This window comes from Thunnus albacares, chromosome 16 (genome assembly GCF_914725855.1).
Source record: "Thunnus albacares chromosome 16, fThuAlb1.1, whole genome shotgun sequence".
Taxonomy (NCBI): Eukaryota; Metazoa; Chordata; class Actinopteri; order Scombriformes; family Scombridae; genus Thunnus; species Thunnus albacares.
This window is the reverse complement of record NC_058121.1, coordinates 4,307,180-4,328,074: the sequence shown is the minus strand read 5'-3', so window position 1 is coordinate 4,328,074 and position 20,895 is coordinate 4,307,180. Positions and strand designations below refer to the sequence as shown.

The window sequence follows — 20,895 nt, the reverse complement described above, 5'->3', positions numbered from 1 at the left end:
GAATCAATTGGCAAATCAGGTAGCTACCTGATATTTAGAAAGGGTTAATAAAGTGTAAATGCGTCTAAGAAGAATTAGAGATGGATTGAAATCCAGGGGTTTGTACACGCTACAATGTAATAAAAAATACTGGGGGAAAAAAACCCAAACTATTATTATTATTATACAGCTGGGGTGCCAATAAAATACTGTAAAATAAACATCTCAAAAAATACAGTAATTTTCCATAATTAAAATACATTGATAGCTTTTCATTTTTAATTTTAATTTTAATTTAATTTTACACAAAATCTTATTTTTCATATTTTGGGGCTTTTTAATGATAAATAAGGGTATTTCCACCTTTAAAAACAATTAAATTACCTTTACAAATGTACTGACACTGCTATAATACAAATAATCAGGCTTAAAATTACAGACATGTACAAATGTTGTACCACTGATAAAATATCTAAATACTGTTGTAAAACAGGTCGTAAATCTGGTTTGTAATTGCATCAATCTACTTAATTTAACATAATATCAAGTGTAATATAAGTTTTTTCATGTAATTTTATATGAAAATCTTGGTATTTAATAAACTTGTCATGTTAAAAAGTATACTAATCTATAAAAACAATGGACTCACCTTTTAAAGAAACAAATTTTAACATGCATCACAGTCTTTGCTGTGTTATCAATGGTCACATGGTCCAGGAACAATGCTCTTTGCAATGACCCTTGCACCTTTTTTTTCTTTTTTTGTATTTTTTGTTTTGTTTTGTTTGATTTTTTTTTTTTTTTTTTTTTTGATAATGTTGATCAGAGAGAAGACAATCTGACCTCCACTAAGACACACGTTTAAAAAGACACAGAATTTCCTCCATCATGTAACTTTGTTCATATCATGCTGGGAAGTATATTCAAATAAGCTAACAGTGCCATCAAAGACAATCTGCCTGCAGGTCTCCTCTGTGGGGACGCTTCTGGTGTAGACTCCACTCTCAGGCAGCTCCACTGTCAGGACAGGAAATGCTGCCAAAATAAAACAAAATGCACAAGATGATACCTCCGCTGTCTGGAAAAAAGACCACAGAACCATCGACTGTCACAACAAATACATGCTGCTGTTTAACAGGATTTCTTCAATGCTATACATGAAATAATTCTGCCAAGGCAGTGACGTTATATTATCCTATGAATTCTTTAAATGTAGCGACATATATCTGTCAACATGCCGTAAAGTGACTGACTCTGCAATTATAACAATACATATTGATCCAATAATTATAGGCTATCAATGTAGCAGTCTTGAATGTATTGATTTATTCTGTCAACGTAGCACATAGTGATCAACTCTGTCAATATAGCAATATTTATTGATTGATTCATAAAAAACTAGCCTATAGCTCATTGATTCAACAAACACTGCTTATTGCTTGAAGCCTCTCTTCCCACCTCACAGACACAAACACCTGCACTGTTCTCCTTTATATAATTACTTTTAATCAAACAAGTCACAGTCATGTTGTGACTGCTATGTATGGCTCTTGAAAACAACAATAGGCATGTCTCATGTCTTTACCTACGTTTATTAATGCGGGGAAAAAAGAAACAACATGCTGTTTCCTGTCCTGACAGTGGAGCTGCCTGGAGAGCGCAGCCTGCACTGGAAGCGTCCCCACAGAGGAGGCCTGCAGGCAGACCCCTCTTGTGCCATCAGTAGATTAGGATCAGCTGTATTTTTCTGTCTTGTACCTGCAAATGCTTTAACAAATGTTTGGGCAGAACTTTGTAAAATTCACAGAGAGCCCTACTGAGGCACATCCCAAAGAATAAACTAAAACTCACAAAGCATGGGTTGTGTTGCTGCCCATAGCATGCATACGTTGAAACCATCGAAGAAAGTTGCGATGGAATAAGTCAGAATAATAACACTATTAAAGATTAGAAGAATTTAAGTGTAACAATATGCTGTTAATTTTAGATAACATCATGTAAAAGTTGTGTTTTCATGTAATTTTACATTAAAATCTTTTGTATATAATACATTTTTAATGTTAAATAAGTATACCCACAAACTATGAATTTACCTTTTCTAAAAAAGAAACACAAAAACACTGAAAAAAAGACAATGAAAAGGCAATGTAAACGGTCAGGTATAATTCAAAAATTTCCTTTGTAATTATATATACACATACTCACATTTTAAGTCTTTATGTGAAAAAGGTAAATTTTCTTTTTAAAAAATGGAAATTTTAGGTTAATTCACAGTTACACATTTACATTAGTTTACATTAGACATGTAAATTCACAGTATATTTTTGTAATTTTATTGACATTTTATGTAGTTTTGAATTACAAGAAAAATCTGTAAAAATAGAGATTTTTTACAGTGTACCAGCACATCTAAAGCTCATTGATTACCATGCCATATTTTGTGGTTAAATTTCTACAAAAACCGAAAAGTGAAAATGACAATTCAAAGTTTTGGGGGAGGTTATGTATCAGGCTATTTCATGACCACAAGTAAATTGCCCCTATAAATGAAAAAATGCACCTCATACCAACATCATCCACATCTGATTGATAATTGAATGTTGGAGATAAGGAAAAATTAATTCATTCATTTTTCCATTATTTAAACACAGGGGTCATAAGAACATTTTCAGCTGTGCTTTGTTTTCGGGGCAGCAGCTAAAACTAATTAAAAAGTTCCATTCATCACTATGCAAATGAGTCACAAGATCACAAAATAATGAAGTACAGCATGAGTAATGAGAGAGGTAATTGAAATATTTTAATAACTGTAGCCACAAGGGTCCTTTCTGGTTTTTATCACAGTTAAGATGTAATGCTGTCAAGGGTCACAAATCATGTGCAAATATTCAATAATGAAGTTTTACACTTTAAAAGCAGGTTTTCCAATAACAAGGACATCCATTCTGTGACAAGATAGTTATGATACATGTTAATTATTTTGTTTATTTTTACATCACTTTAGAAAGGGATCACTTCACAGCCAGTATGGGCAGTGAAAAAAAAGTTTCAATATACACATGGGCATGTGTATATTGTGTTTTAAGCCAGACTTCAAAAAATGGGAACCTATCTTTCAGTAGTTGTAGGTTTCATTTGGAGATGACTAAATTGATTTATAGGTTAACAACAACAGAAATCTGTTGCTATACATTATTCATTAAGTTACCTGTTAGTAAAAGTTTGGTAAATACTCTTTAAGGGGAACATGATTATTACATTGTATGTGCTATATGTGCTATCTATTTGGATTTGGATTTGAGGGAATGTACACCGTTGTCAACTGGGAATTTACAAGCAAATAAAGTGGATGGAGGGACACTGAAAAAAGTTAACATCAAGAGAGCTAAGTCTTTCCTTGACAGTAACAGTGTTGTGTCTCTTAGTTTGGAAGGAAGTACTAAAACTATCAATAGACTGCTGCATACATACATACATATACACCCAGCGGCCACCTCACCAGTAACCCCCCCCCCCCCCCACACCCAACAAAGCGGTCACTCCCACCTTTGAGTGTGGCCACTTCATTAGGCGCACTCAACAAAGTGTCCTCCAAACGCACATACCTATATACATACTGTACATACACACATACTAACTTATATACCTACATAAATACACCCACATAGATTTCCAAATCATTCATTCATTTCGGTCAAATAACCATTCCCCACATGTACGTTTAAATCTATGACAAGACTGACTTGATTCTATCTCTATTGGAAGTCTATTCCACTATACTGCTGCCATGTAGAAAAAGGTATTTTGCCCAGAACACATGTTAAATCTATATGGCACAATGTCTGTGGCCCTGCCTCTAGTTGAATAGCCACGTGAGTCCCTAAAGAGCATAAAATAATTCTTAAATCTAATCTTGGCCCATTACCTTGCAGGATCTTATGTGTTAGTCTCAATTTCAGCTGCCTTACCCTATTTTCTACCGTCAACCATTTTAATTCCTTGGATTCGGAGGATCGAACATGAGTCATGGGACTAAGGTTCAATACCAACCTGACCAGTTTGACTAATAAGTAACTTGAGCTCTTCGTTTCAGATTAATCTCAGCCAGACTAAAAAAGTTCGACATTTATACATCAACATTTTTAAAAGCTTTACACACTTAAACAAACCCATACCTTTGAACTTTTTTAGATGGCTAAACATTATTTTCAGATTTTATATAATGGTCATGAGGTTGGTCAGGTAGTTTGTGCATCTCTCTCTGTGGCAGTTAGTGACACAGATTGTTCCACAGCCATGTATATGTGGCAGCCACTGCATGTGGAAGTGGGTCAGGACAGTAATTCCTTATGAGAGGAGAGAGCAGAGGAACTGCCAAACATGTCACTCTCTATTACACAGCGATGAAAAGACTGAGGACTCTGAGGATGGAGGGGAGAGGGCAGGGAAGGAAGCAGAAACAGAAGGGGAAGGGAGAAGAAACTGGAAGAGAACAATGATGTAGCAGAAGGGTGGAGATTTAGAGGCAAGAGCGCAGGCCAGAGAGGGAGTGGGAGGAATAAAAGAGGATCAGAGTGAAAGGAGAAACAGAGATAGAATGAGACTCGGTAAGAAGCAAATGAGAGGAAGAAACAGCGCGAAAGGCTGAGAGACCGAGAAAGCAAGAATAAATGGAGTGGTGGAGGAGAGCACATGCCAAAACTGAGCTGCGCAGCACAACGTTGGGATTAATCGAGACATGTGCTGGGAGAAAGAGGCGGCAGATAGACAGCTGTGCTGACTGGACTGATTCTTTTGTCAGAGGAAGAGGAAGATGAAAGATCCTTTTCAAAACTGGCCAACACACACACATACACATGGTAGGCAAGCCATCTGGAAGAGTGTCATTAGCCAGCCTTTACAGAGATAGGAAGAGAGACAGAGAGGTGAGAAGGGAGAGAGTGGCACTGTACACACACACACACACACACACACACACACACACACACACACACACACACACACACACACACACACACACACACACACACACACACACTCATCAGCCACTTCATTAGGTACACCTGTGCAATCTAATACAACAGCTCTGCCATCAATTCTACATTAGTGAAGCTTATACATTTTCAGTTTTTGTTGACATGGTCAGAAAGGTGATCATTCTACTTTATGTTTATTATTGAGGTCATGGTGGGTGGTGGTGGTGGACTGGAGTGCATTATATTGAAAGGTGTTCATAACATTTTGCCCCCCTCATGTATGGTAATGGAGTGGACAAAATATCAGGAACATCATTCAATATAAAGCACCCCAGTACACCACCACCCACTACGACCTCAATAATAAACATGAAGTAGAATTATCACCTTTCTGACAATGTCAACAAAAACTGAATTCATAAATGTAGAATTTATGGCAGAGCTGCTGTATTGGATTGCATTAGATTGCACAGGTGTTCCTAATACACCAATACCCACAAATGTATTTAATTTTTTTCAGCTGTGAGGAGCTCATCCATTTTTTCTGCATTGTAGTGTGGGAGAACTGCGTTAATCAACAGCACATTCAGAAGTAGACAGTATTAGTATGCATACTGTCTAATTTGAGTGAACTTCATTTTGTCACTTTTCCACAGTGAACACACAACATACTGAAAACTTGCTTACAGTTAATGTGTAGTATGGATTTGGAACACAGCCATGCTAGAGACTCTGTGAGGCTGTACTTAGGCACACCGGTGCTTTGAGCTAAATGCTATTGTCAGCATGCTGACGAGTTTCCAATGACAATGTTAACATGCTGATGTTCAGCAGGTGCAACCATGTTTACTACCTAAGTTTGGTAAATTAATGTTCACATGCTAACATTTGCTAATTACCACAAGACACAGATGGGAATAATGTCATTAGTGTTGCAGGTGTTTGTAGAATATGACAAATGGAAATTTTGACCTGAGGGCAGTGCTAGATGAAAAGTAAAGGGATCATCAAAATGAGTACAGTTCATTTTGTGGGAAACAGGAATGTCAGTACCACATTGCATGGTGACCCTATAGTAAAAAAAAACATTTTACCCAAATTCAAAAACGTCAACCATATGGTGGTGCAAGAGGAAAAATCAGGGATTCACCAAAGTCATGAGGATTCATTCTCTGGTGACGATGAATGCAGTACAAATTTAATGACATCTATCCAATATTTGTTGAGATATTTCAGTCTGGGCCAAAGAGGTGGACTAACCAACCAATATTGCCACTAGTGTTGCAATAATAACTATTAAAACCACATCAGTGAGCAACAAGGTTGCCATTGGTGACGTGATCCTTCATTACCACTAACACAGGCACTGTAGTTTATTTTAACTCAATCCCACATTTTCCATTCTGCTACATAAAATACTGTGCAACAGTGTATATTAATCCACTGAAAATAGTCCCCAACAGTAATTTCCTCAAACAGGAGTAAATATTGCAATTGACACTATATATATTTGTGTTCTGTCAAAAATAGTAGGCTTGGAGGTGAGTGCCAAAGACAGGCTGGGTAGAGTAGAGATAGACCAAAGCCCTGTTGGTATTGGTCTTTTAATGGGATTTGTTGACACTAAGAAAATAGAACAACAGCAGCCTTGAAGTCCTAATTAATGACATAATTTTGGTTTTAGTTAGTATGATGTATATTATAAAATTATATGATTGTTTGTCAGCGTAAACAGATGTGAGAACTTGGCTGTTGGTTTAAATGCCTGAATGGACCCAAAGTTAAGAGAGAAGATTGCTTAGTTATGGAGGAGAAAAAAGGGGAAGGGAAGTGCAGAGAGTGACAGGCAGAGAGAAAGACAATTAAAAGAGGAGCAGAGAGAGAGAGAAGGGGGAGAAGAGAAGAGCAAACAGAGCTGATGATGACTTTCTGATAAATGCCTCTCCACACAGCCATCTGAAGCTGTTTACAGCCACTCTAACCACAGCAGATGGCCTTTCATTTTGTATGGCGAGCTTCCAATCGAAGCATTTGTTAACAATGGCCCAATGCCATCAGATCAAAGCTAATAGTGATCAGATGGCGTTTTTATGGAGGAGCCCGTCATTTGCGGTGTCTCCCAAAAGCTTGACTGTCAATAAATGGCTGGTGTAAGAGGGATGGATGCACCGAGTGCTTATTGATGAAAAGACTTGAGTTTACATGGAGTCAATAGACTGCAAATGGCAACAGTAAGTAATTGCCTGCTGGTGCACTGGAGCGTGCTCCTCAACATCAAAGAGGAACATTTTGTGAATGCAGACGCTAGTGCTCAGGTTTATGACAAACGGGCAGTATCAGTGGATGTATAATACATGACACTCTTCCAGTGTCAGAATTAGCTGATTAGGAACCTGCAATGTCATAAATATGTAGTCTGGAACTGCTCCAAAGATTATTATTGCAAGGAGATGCAGCCAACAGAGACATTCTGAGGATAACATCTTATTAGGAGCAGGCTTTAAATCCTAAGTCCTAAGGTCAGTGATTTACACGGTTTTAACTCAACATCAGGAGAAAAAGACAAAGCTGGCTCGGATGACAGATTAATCAAAGAGAAAAATGACTTGAAGGGTGCACTTCGTTTGTGTAGCTCAATGGCCACTTAGTCTGTCACCCTCCCACTGCAGTGAATATCAGATGACAGAGGAAGACCAGCATAGCGTAACAGAGAGAAGTGAGGGGACACCGCCATCGAAGAAAACTGGTTCTCCTTTACCCTGACTGCATGGAATGCTTTACTTTTCAAAATGGCACAAAAACAAAGATCATGTCTATTCTTCAGGGACACTGCAGCAAGGACAGGACTGGTGCTGAGAGAGACAGATAATGTCAGCAACGATCAGCACTTCAAGGCTCAGATTTCTTTCTGTCTTTCTTTCTTTCTTTTTTGTCACAGCTAAAACACAGCAAGCACACATGCACATAGACACAAAAACACATAAAAAATGCCAAGCAATAAAAACTCACTGTACACTACCTGCCCAGCAGCAAACAGCAGACAAAGTTAGCAACAAGCTGGTCAACATAATGGAGCATTTAGCAGCAAAAGAGTCAGATACTTCCCTCAGGACTTGGTGGAGACCAAAACAGAGCTAAAAGGAGAGTGAATATTGAAACTTGTATTCACCAGGCACAACTCCACAGGTTAGATACATAACCTTCTCCTAATAGGTTGGGTCAAAATATAATATACCCTTCACCAACTAAAACTTGGCTAATATAAACACGATGGGGCAGCTGTGGCTCAAGAGGTACAGCAGGTCGTCCACTAATCGGAAGATCAGCAATTTGATCCCCAGCTCCTCCAGTCCGCATGTTGAGGTGGCCTTGGGCAAGATACTGAACCTCAAATTGCATGGCATCCTCTGCCATCAGTGTATGAATGTGCATGTGAATGGGTGAATTATTGACATCTATTGTAAAGCGCTTTGAGTGGTCAGAAGACTAGAAAGGCACTATATAAATGCAGTCCATCAGTCCATTAATGTCAAGCCAAAACAATAAGCTAAGAGAGGCTCAAAACAGTCCATAGAGCTGAGAGGGACTGCAGAATTGAGTTCTCTGTTGGTTCTTCACTTAATCATATTACATCATTAATCATACATAATTTAATCCATTGTTAATATATTATATAAAAATTATAAATTATAAAATCATAAAAAATATTGTATAAGGGGGCTTTAACTTCAGAGATGGTTTAATGTCATTTTCCGCACTGTGTTACAGAAATAAAGTCAAATGTTTTTGTGAAGTATGGTTAGTAGTATGGTAGGTGCAGTATAGGAAGAACATGAACACTTTTTCTTCACTTGTAAAACAGACAACAGTATTATTGTATGTCTTAAAGCTGCGGCTACAACCTACAACTGAAAGCCTTCAAGGTTTCAGAGCCTGCTGTTGAAAGAGCCTCTGCGATGAGGACCTTTGAGTGCTAACAAAAGGCCTCCTGGGCAGGTTTCTATCAGAGAGATGCTGACTGTGAGGATGCTCAGGCAAGCATGGCCAGCCTCAACACCTATTGCCCATGCACCGGCTCAAGCGGCCGAGTCAAATCAACCATTGTCTATTTAAAGGAGGACTTTGATTGTTTCCTGCAGGCTGATGGCTCATCCTATGTTAGACCCCAGTGCTCTGTCTCCTCCCAGGTTAACTATGGGAACACTGAGCCTGCAAGGGCACTGCTAGACCATAATGAAAACACATCATCACCATGGTAATGGCGAGCACTGTGTTCAGCATGGCTCTCTAGCATCACCTACTGTTAGATGGTGTGCAGTACTTATTAAAGTGTCTGGTCTTTGTGCACTATTCAGAGGTTCCAAAATGAGACCCCGGGACCATCCTGGAGTCCTTGAGGGTGTTCTAGGATGCTCTCCTGCAATATAAGGCATTATAGTGTTATTTTAGTCTGTAGAACTTGCAACGTGCAATAAGATGATATTCATTATAGATTCCACCTTTTCTGCTGTCATCATTATCTTGAGAATTAACTAAATCTGTTATGCTTCTTCCCACAGTGACAGGGGCACACCAGCGAATATTTTTGAAAATTGTGAACTAATTATCATTTAGAATTACTGTTGTTAAACACAAAACAAAAGAAGTCCAAGACCTTTGACATTTTCTTTCTACTACTACAAAGGCTTTAAACATTTACTAATCAAAAAGATTTCTTTATTTAAGTACACAAGCAAGGTTGTAGCCAGGATTTTAAAAATACTGAAGTAAATGAATTCAGAATTAGCTGTCAAAACCCAACATGTGTGTAATTTGTGTGTAATTTTACAGTCTTAACTCCTCTGTAGGAGTTGGTTGTTCCAGCTGTTCATAAACTCAGACTCAGCATGGTTATAATCTAGTAGCTAAATGGAGATTAACAGCATCACTGAATTAAAATGGTTTCCACCAAAAAAAAACCCAACAACTATCTCTCATGTATATATTTCTTGTTACTAAATACTTACTCCCACTAACTGCCAGGTATAACTGTTACAAAGCTAACTGAACCAAGGGACAATGCTTGCTGATGACCTGCTTAGAATGAGGTGTAAATGAGGTAACATGGAGTACTGCAACATGCATGTATCTGACCTGACTTTTGATATGATGATGTTTAATAATGATGTAAATTGGGAAGATTTTAAAATATATTTCACGCAAATAACACAACATACCTCTGTAAAAAGGTTGGTCGTCTCCCTTTTCACTGGGCTCTGGTTCCAATGTTTTACTAGTGTTTTATGTATTAGATCAATAATTTCAGTCCAGTGTTTCTGTTAATTTATCAGTCTTGTTACACAGATAATGGAATACAGGTTTCAGTTGAGTAATTTTCACAATGTTATATAATTGTTGAAGGGCTTCAGTCCTGTTGTGATGGTTTTTTGTTTTTTGTGGGTTTTTTTGAGAGTTTTGTGATGATGGGGATGAAGCAGACAATCTGCTGTCACAGACACCTACTGTCACTGATGACACCTGCTGTCACTGATGACAGTAGGTGTCATCAATGACACCTGCTGTCATCAGTGACAGCAGGTGTGCATCATTAGCGAGCCACTAGGCATTGTCAAGTTGAGGTAGAAAGGATAAAACTGCTCTGTAGTAAACTGACTGTCTATATGATTTGGTGCACTCATGGCTGTGTGTGTGTGTGTGTGAATATAGAAAATTTTGATTGTCAGGAGTAACAGAGAAATTCTACATTAATGTTCTGCATGTTTTGAAAGCTTTTTAACAGTGTAGCTCACCCTGTGGTAAACTGAGTAGATGGTATGTTCCAGTTAGGTTAAGCTGAGAAGGTAAAAAGCCAGTCACTGGTCAATGTGATGGAAAAGAGTAGGTGGCAGCTTGCTGTGAGGCTGCGGACTTTGTTTATTTTTTGCTTTGGCTTGAGTTATATTTGTTGAATTTCCGGGGGTTCCTTTTTGCCTCTGTTTCATTCATATTTTTGTAAATAAATATCACCTTTTTGCACCTACTCCTGCCTGTCGACCTGCTTCATTTGCATCCGTTTAAAAGTTTCAAGTGCCAAATAGCATCATCTGCCCTACATACTTGAAGTACAAAAAATGATACCAGTAACATTTTGACTAAATGAATAAATAATAGCTAACTGGTTTAGTTAGCATAATCAGATATTCCCCACTTAAACTGCATGAATACCACTAACTGACATAGTAACTGAAACACACGTTATTTCTCCATGTACACATTTACAAACAAAGTAATGCCTACATTTAAAAAAACAAATATCTTATGCCCCCCTAACATTGACAGTTTTGGAAATTATGCTACAACTTGTGAAGCCAAAGTGACTTTCAGTCAGCATCATTGATTGCTCTTGATTGGCACACCAGATGTTTCCAACCAATCAATTTACACATTACTAAAGTCTTTACTAGCTAAAATATATCTTAAGTTTTAATGATGCGACCCAATTTAGTAAATCACATGTTTGAAACTAACTAATAGTTAATAACAACTTATAAAAGACTCGCACACTTAGCATAAGTAACAGATTCACTAATAGCTCATGCAACCCAATCCAGACACAGTACTGAGGACATGACCTCAGTGTGCTCAGTGGTAGCTACGGCCCTGTACACCAGAAGTGTCAGTCTTAGTATTGGCATGGGAATAGTTACCCTGGTATTTCATCTAAAGGGAGTCTAAATTTGGTGAAAGTGCTGCATAAATTATCTGAACTAGCCTTGCATGTAGTCCTGTATGGCTCTGATTTGTTAGACCTTCAGTGAATTCACATCTGCAGGACTTACAGTAGGACTTAAATATTCACTGTCCCTCTAACCACAGTACAACTTTAGGGTCAGAAATGTTACATATAATAAGCCTTGTAGCAGTGTGGTGTTCTTCCAGCAGAGGGAATGGATGCAACCATGTGCAGAAGTGCCCTTAAGTAAGAAACATCTCTTTCAGCGCCAGCGGATGTTTGGATTCTGTGATAATGGAGAAATTAACAGGTTAGAGAGTTTCCATGCCAATTTCTTGCTTACACAGCTGTTAGCTCAGATCCTTACATCAAAAGCATGTAAATCAGGTCACACTGATGGTGTTTCTGCATCTTATGTAACAAATGTGTCCATCAAATACCTCATTATAGTATGAATCATTCCTGGGAAATTATTCAGCGCAATCCACCGTGCTGACACCTCAGGTATCTAGCCCTCAAAAAGTACAAGTGACGAGCAGGCTTATTGTGCCATCTGGTGTGTGTGCAAGTGTATGTGTGTGAGAGAGTGAGATATGTGTGTGTGTGTGTAGTTATACACAGTGCACTATACCTGCTTGTGTGATTAAAACCAGGGAAGGCCTTTTTTGCATCCAGTCTAAGCTGTTTGCCTGCAGTAGCCTGTCACTGTGTCGTCTCTGCCAGCCATATATACACACATCTATGAGCTGAACACTGAGCCCTGCCTCCCTCTGCCTACTCACTCATCTCACTGCCAAATAAATGCAAAAGATCATCTTTTTTCATTTTCTGCTTAGACACTGGTATGAGTTATGGCTGTTTTGCCTTTTTGATCCACTAGCAGCAGGGTTCTTGACTGGTCTGGACCAGGGAGGAGTTCCATCCACTAGGCTAATTCTTTTCAGTGCTCAGCAAATTTTCACCAAAAAAAAAAAAGTGCTTAGATTTTATTTTTTTTAATGGAGCGGATTGATTTAAACAGAGATCCCACAAATCTGTTTGAAATGTGTGTTTCCTGATGTTCACAGCTGTTAATAGGATCCTCTAGTGGTAAGGACAGCTCTGAGTATGCTTTCACAAACAGAAAGTGAAGAGAAAAATGCTACAGATCAGCAAGAAATAAAAAAAAAAATAGTGAAACTGCAGGACGTGCTGCAGATGTTCCATCTTTTTTATTATTTCTTCATAGTATTTGTATTTTCTTCAATTGATTAGTATCTAATAGAAATAGAAGAGAGAGAGAGATGCACAACATGCAAAAATGTCCATATCAAACCTGCTGTGTTGCAATTACAAGGTGTGTATCTTGGCTCCCAGGCCCCCAGAACATTATTTAGCAGTAGTAACACTCACAAATTCCTGGATTTTTTTACACTACATGTAAACATAGTTTGCCCTAGATATCTTTTGCAAGACACAACATCAGGGTTTGAGTTTTAGTTTTGTTTATTTTCACAAATTAAACAAATTATGTACAAATAACAGTAAATAATTAATGTGCAGGGAAGGGCAAAAATGGGCCACTGATTACCTCTGCTTAAATTACATGAACGGGTGGATGAAGATTAAAGGACCGGTGTGTAAGATTTAGGCAGATCTATTGGCAGAAATGGAATATAATATTCATAAGTATGCTTTAATTAGTGTATAATCACCTGAAAATAAGAATCATAGTGTTTTTGTTACCTTAGAATGAGCCCTTTATATCTACATAGGGAGTGGGTCCTCTTCCACGGAGGCCGCCATGTTTCTACAGTAGCTCAGATTGGACAAACCAAACACTGGCTCCAGAGAGAGCCTTTCACACTTTTTGCAAGTTTGACAGCCACTGTAGGTTCTCCTACTCGCCTGGAAAGGGAGGGGGAGGGGAGGGGTTATCAGTTGGTTTCAATCTTCAACCTCACCACTAGATGCCACTAAATCCTACACACTGGTCCTTTAAATGAATGTGTGGTTGAGTAGGAGGGATTCTGTCCGTTTGAAAATAAGACATGAAATGAGAAATTAGACCTGAAACCCATTCTTTGGAATTTTATAGAGTTTTAGTCATCTGACATCCAAACACATATCTCCAACTATGATATTGCTTTGCTGCTACCCCCCTTGCCCCAAATTTGATTATTTTCATGTATACTCTCCTGAGTGCAAGATGAGTCATCAAAAATATTTAAACTTACTGTTTTCACTGTGTCTTTAATATTGAGAGAAACTATCAACATAGCACTGTTTTGGGACAGAGGCAACCAATAATCTCAAGCATGGTTTTGTTTACAATAATTAAACTGAGATATAATAGACTGTAAGTAGCGACATATAACATATTTAGGAAATTCTAAGTACATTTTTAAATTGATTCACTGTGAAAAAGACAAGACTTTTTAAGCACCAGAGCTGAGGCTGTTAACATGAGTGACAACAGAAAGGAAAAAGGATTTAATAGACTGAATAGACAGAATGAATTAAAGCAATAAAAACAAGTACCAAAGTAATACTCTGATTGACTTGTCCTCCTAAGAATTTTTAAAGAAGTGAGAAATGTCATTTATTTTTTCTTCCCGCTGTAATGAGATCAATTAAGTAGTGGTGGTTCATAAACTAGTGTTAAATGCATAAACTGTACAAAACAGACTGAAGACTTTCTTCTGCTCTCTGGAAAAACCTTATCAGGAAGGTGTGAAAGATTCTACTTGCACAGGATGACGATGGAGGACAGAGTGAAGAGCAAACCCAAGAAAAGAACATGGCATGCACTGGAGAGAATGTGTGTGTGTGTGTGTGTGTGTGTGTGTGTGTGTGTGTGTGTGTGTGTGTGTGTGTGTGTGTGAGTACAAAAAATAAATCACTGAGCTATTTTATGCTTCACACACTCCTGACTTCAAAGGGACTTTAAAATCAATTAGCCTTGTCAAAACCACTTTCTTTTCTTTCCTCCCCTCTCTCGCTCTCTCACGCTGTCTCTTTCTCTCTCTCCCTCTCTCTCTCTTTCTCTCTGGGTCTCTCTCTCTCTCTCAATATATTCACAGACCTTAACCTGAATGTTTTGATGAAGCACAAACACAGTCAGATGCAAACTCCTCTGCCTCAGTGGTAGCACAGCTTCTCTTTGATGTTTGATTAAAGTGACTATTGTGCTGCATAATGAGACCTGCGCTGACCTTTGTGGAATAAATTGGCTTTATTCATTCAAAAACAAGATTATCTCAGTCTTTGTGCAGTAAACACTGGTTTATCTCTTTTTTCCCTCCATGTGTGTGTGCACGGCGTGAAGCCTGACAGTCATAAATGGCGCAGTAGATGCGTGTCGCCATGGAAACCAATTGACAGTTTACCTAGGGCAGCTCCCTGTCCTCAGAAGGTAATGTGATATGATTCCTTTTCATTTGCATACCCGCCTCAAACTGGTCCATTCACCTGGCATATCCAGAGCATGAGTGAGGTAAGCTCATATGTTAGAAAACAAATGAAACCAGACAGCACCCTGCACTGCTCCTGACTGCTTTCTTAAACCTGTGTCTAACTCTAACATCACTGCACTCATTAATATTTTTATTTTAACAAAGTGTCAAACAGCGGTGGATAGTAACTAAGGAGGATAAATTTACTCAAGTACTGTACTTGTACTCTACTACAATTCAGAGGGAAATATTGTGCTTTTTACTCCACTACTTTACAACTTTATGACCTCTTTGAACTTCTCAGATGATTTTGTTTAACTGTTTATGCACAAAAAAGTCAAATTTACTTCAAAATTGAAAATTGATTACAAATTTGTGTAGCAGAACAGATTTTTTTTTAATTATCCTCTCTCATTAGTCATCTCACAACAATCTTGTGACCCCTTAGTCAATTGGTTCCCAATTGACTAAAGTGTATCAAACTGTAAAGAAATAGGTTAAAGACCTGCTACAACAGAAGAAATCACACACGTACATATTGTTGCACCAGTATTATAATCTAATGATGTCATATATGATAATATATTAGTCACAGGGGACATTTTACTGCAGAACGAGTACTTTTGATCATTTAAGTACATTTTGTTGATAATACTTACTCACTTTTACTTAAGTAGGATTTTGAATGCAACTTTGAATGAACTTTTTACGTAAAGTATCTGTATTTTTGCTCAATCAGAATCAGAATCAGCTTTATTGGCCAAGTATGTTTACACCTACAAGGAATTTGACTCCATTTTCTGCACATGAGATTTGTTGACAATAAGAAAAATATAAACATCTTGTGGTTTCTTGGTCAGGAGAAGTCACTTCCTGAAGTCTTGTTGTCACTGTGGGGTTGCCAGGAAACTGCAATAATGACTTGGTTAGGGAAATATCATATCATCATACAGCTGTCACATCAGTCTGTTGTATCAAAGCTGCTGAGCACCAAACAGCAGACAAAGTTAGCAACTAGCTGGTGAATATAGTGGAGCATTTGGCCACTAAAGAGACAGATATTTGGGGTGGAGACCAAAACCGGAGCTAATGTGGAAATAGGTAACTGTCCTTCACCTAAATGTAACATAACATTTTAAATAAAATAATTGTGTCATCATCCTTTCTGTTTATTCACATAATGCCACATGATTTATGGGCGTATTACTGTAACATGGTGGCCTTGCCTCAATCCCTGCAGGAGCCTGTATGGAAACATGGCAGTGCTTATTACTGAAGAGATTGGAGATAAGAAAATAAAGCCATAGCAAATCTAGTGCTTAGGTAAATGAACAGAGTAGTTAATGTGTTTATATAGCAGGCCTCAGGGCTTTTCTCCTCAAGTTCTGCATGAAAATAAAGTGTTAGCAGCAAAATGTAGTTAAAGTATTGCAGTAAAAGTAGTGGTTTGGTCCCTCTGACTGATATATTATTATATATGACATCATTAGATTATTAATACTGAAGCATCAGTGTTAGAGCAGCATGTTACTAATAAATATAAGTAATAAATATATGTGTATGATTGGAGGGAAAACAACGAAAACAAGACTCTTCTTTGGGTCACGTTAAAATAAAGTAAAAAAAAAATTTAAAACAGCTGCAAATGTCCTGACGTCTCGCTTAAAACACCCGGTTTTGTCGGTTGGACCGGGAAGCAGGCATTGGTTTCGAGGTGGTCTCGAATCATGCTCTCTGATGATTTCCAACTTTCTGCCAACAAACTTCCTAACCATCCACCAACCCCTCGACCTCCTAAGAAGAAAGTCAGCTCATATAGATCTTCTGTGAACTACGTCACTTTAGAAATGTTGATATGATACGTATTGTTGAAATGTTAATATGCTACGTATTACTCATGTTGAAACGTAAATATTACGTATCTGTAATATAAAAAACGTATCTGTAGTTTGCAGAAATGTACAATGCTAACGTTTTTTTCTGGTGACCAGGCTGGAGACCGGGCAAATTACTGGCACATAGAGTAAAGCAGTTATAAACTTAAAACATTATTCCCTCAATATATAATAAAGACAATAAACTGATCACAAATTTTAAAAAAGGGATTAATGAGGTGTTCAAGACCTTTTACCAAGAACTGTATACATCACAAGGGACAATGGAAGATTCTAAACTGGAGCTTTATGTCATCAATGAAAATGCCAACCCTAACTGAAGCTCAGAAAGACACCTTAGAAGGAGTCATCTCTATTGGAGAAATTCAGCAAGCAGTTATGAATCTTAGCCTGGGAAAAGTGCCAGGAAATTTTGGGTTACCTTCAGACTTTTATAGGAAATTTGTCATTGAGCTAGCCCCAAGATTACAAACTGTATATCAAGATGTCTTACTAGCAAGCTTCCTGAAAGCATGAGATATCCCATTACTTCATAAAAAAGGAAATGGCCCGCATTACTGTAGTAATTTTCATTCAATTTTGCTAATTCATGCAGATGAAGAAGCACTGGCTAAAATTCTAGCAATTAGGGATGTGATTCCACCACTGATACATCCAGGACAAGAATTAGAATTTGTAAGGGGTAGATGCTCAGCTGATAATTTACACAGACTATTGCACCTAATGTGGAAAACAAGAAAATGAGTTCTCTTTTTTGTTTTATACTCTAGAGAAATTTGGCTTTGGTCCATCATTTATATAATGTGTAAAACTAATGTATACAGATCCAATGGCCACTGTTCTTACCAATGGCATCATGTCACCTTCTTTCAAACTGAGTCGAAGCACAAGGCAAGGTTTGCCTCTCTCACCTCAAATCTTTGCTCTTTTTCTCAAACCACTAGCACTTGCCCTACTATGGAAGAAAAATATAGTTGGAATACAAGCAGGTCAGGAAGAGGCTCACTCAAGGGGTGACATATTTTAGAAAATCATTTATTCTGAAAGAATAAATGGAAAACTCAATGTTAGTCGGCTGATCCTCAGTGGCTTTACTGGTATACGTTAACTGCCAACTGAACTTAGTTGGAACAATACACCAACAATGCAAAACAGTAACAATATAATATCAAAATCATAGCAATATATTAAAATTTAAATATATCATACAGAAATCATGCATTCACTAGATATTTCCAATAATATCAATAGGCTAATAGAATCACAATAAACAGAATTGGCTGTTATAAATGTAAAGCAATAACAATATAATATCTAACTTACAGTAATATATCAAAATATATTGCTTTACAAAATATTTTCAAAATAGAGTAATAACCATGCATTCAACAACAGGCTAACAGAATCATAAAAACATAAAATAGGCTATTATATAGTAGGCTATTAAAATTATCAATTCTATAAGAGCATTGAAAGTGCGTATTCTATATCAGTCTATTATCTACAATTCTTACCATTTCCAGTATAAAGCAAGAAGCAGGGAGTCTGCACTCTAATGCTTGTCCTTTCAAATGATTCCTTTCAAATCCAGTGTGATGTGTCCAAGTGTCACAGTCCTGCTCTTTACAGCGTTCACTATTATTATTCTATCGGCTGTCCTCAGAACTAAATAAACCAGCTACAAAGCGTGATAACTACTAAACTACAGAATCATGACGTTTTGCTATAGTTCAGAATTATTAAAAATCTAATTGAAACTACATTTCTGTTTTGCTTGGGGGGGGGGAAATCTGAAAATATGCAGACCGATGAGAAGGGTTCCAGACAGAAGAGAGAAGCAACTACTGAATTTATTGGACTTAAAGTGAAATAAAGAGAGATAAAAGAGTTACACCTGTGCTGCTTATTTATGTAGCACCTGTCCACAAAGACATGAAATGACACAGAAATCTAAACATGGTCAATAACAGTACACTATAGGTCACCATCACAACAGATCTGAGGCTTGTCTGCCTCAATGTGTTTATGATTCCTGTGTCTACAGAATCCACTGTCACTCAAATCCATGTCACAAAATAAGAAACTGTCACTGAATCCAGATTAAATTTCTGTCATCTCTCTGTGTTCCATCCCATCATTTAGACATGATTGACATGGTTATTGATTTGACATGATAAATATATTGTGATTGAACCAAACTGTGTGATGAGTAACTATCTCCATTGTGACAGGTCTGACTATAATTTCTCCTATGGTCACTCTGTTCTGCTAAATTACACCAAAATCGACACATAATCACAGTGACTGAATCCACTTTAAATTCCTCATCTGATCTCTCAAGTCAAGACTAATAACTGCTGAATCCATCCCATCATTTAGACATCAGGCCCTGCTGCCAGAAGATGGAGCTGTTTTCCACCAAATAACTCAGAGCCTCTCCTCTGTTCACACTCACTCATGTCAGAAGAAGTGGCTCATCAGAAAACACACCTGCTGCATGCTGCTCATTTAATTGGGTAACGTTGACCACTTGTTTCTGTATTATGACAATGCATGCGCTGTTTTAATTCTTTCTGGCACTTTTATCTCACAATGAACAAGACTAGGTCTAAACCTAGTATATGGCTGGACCGTGTAGAGGGCTTTTAATTTGTACGTTGCCTGATTGTTGTTGCGGTCCTACCAAAACTGTTGCCTGTTACATTAACCGTAGTCTATAATGTTGGTAATTCATTGGATGTTGTGGCACAAGAGCTCACAGGTGGCGGGTAATCAATAACGATCAATAAAAAACACGCTATAATCTTAAAGCTGTATGTTTGGATTTGGTCACAATCGGAGTCACGTGTGGATTTGAGTTTTGATCGTTCTTTTTTTTTTTTCACACAGTACTGGAACCACCAATGAGAGTTTCCGTAGTGTAGTGGTTATCACGTTCGCCTCACACGCGAAAGGTCCCCGGTTCGAAACCGGGCGGAAACACATTTCTTTGTTTGTGTCCTCTCTGAGGACTAAAATTCATAGTAAATCTAGTGAAACTCACGATTAAAGTTACTGATAAACTGGACTATATTTACGGGTGTTTAAAAACAAAATTGATATCACTACATCACACCTGTTAAAGACCCTAATCAAAGCATTTTAAATTGTTTCTATTTTTATTTATTTAGACTTTTATTTCAATTTACAATATAAACCACTGACTAGAACAGTAGAAAATAACATGGAAATGAGTATAACACACCGGCTCACAAATTTACTCATACAAACATTTAACATATCATTAAGAATATCTATGTAATTTTATTTAGAACTTTAAATTCTTTTGTTTGTCCTACTTAATGATTTCTGTATGTGAATTATGTAGGTGCATATCCTAGCTGTATTGCTCTGTTGGACAGGAGGAGCTCACATGGCGGTGTTGGTGTATTGCTTTTGTCTCGGTGAATAATCAGCAGCTGGTAGAAAAGTCAACTCTCCCCGTCGGGGAATCGAACCCCGGTCTTCCGCGTGACAGGCGGAGATACTGTCCACTATACTAACGAGGAACTGCAGACCCCTACTCAGGTGCCCCAATCTTTTAGTGTTCCTTTAAATTGTAACCAATGTGGTTGTTGGTATATATGTCTTGAATTCTCGACACTGACACGTTTTATTGTATTTGTTCTGAACTCCAACACACTGGATGTGACCTTCCAGAGCTTTTTTCTATGTATTACTAAGTTTAGGTGTGATAGTAAATTGTATGATCTACCATTCCTTTTCTATATGCGCTATAGTAATCCAGATTATTGGTTTGACATGATAAATTGTGATTGAATCAAACTGTGTGATGAGTTTCTATCTCCATTGTGACAAGTCTGAATATAATTTTTCCTATGGTCACTCTGTTCTGCTAA

At 37.6% G+C, this 20,895-nt stretch overlaps 2 non-coding genes across 2 annotated transcripts; one reads left to right on the top strand and one right to left on the bottom strand.

Moving 5' to 3' along the window:
• The first annotated feature begins 19,905 nt into the window (after positions 1–19,905).
• Positions 19,906–19,978, top strand: trnav-cac. The gene has a single exon. It is a non-coding gene; the product is annotated as a tRNA-Val (tRNA).
• A 494-nt stretch (positions 19,979–20,472) lies between these two features.
• On the bottom strand, positions 20,473–20,544 carry trnad-guc. Its single transcript has one exon. It is a non-coding gene; the product is annotated as a tRNA-Asp (tRNA).
• Between the last annotated feature and the right edge of the window lie 351 nt (positions 20,545–20,895).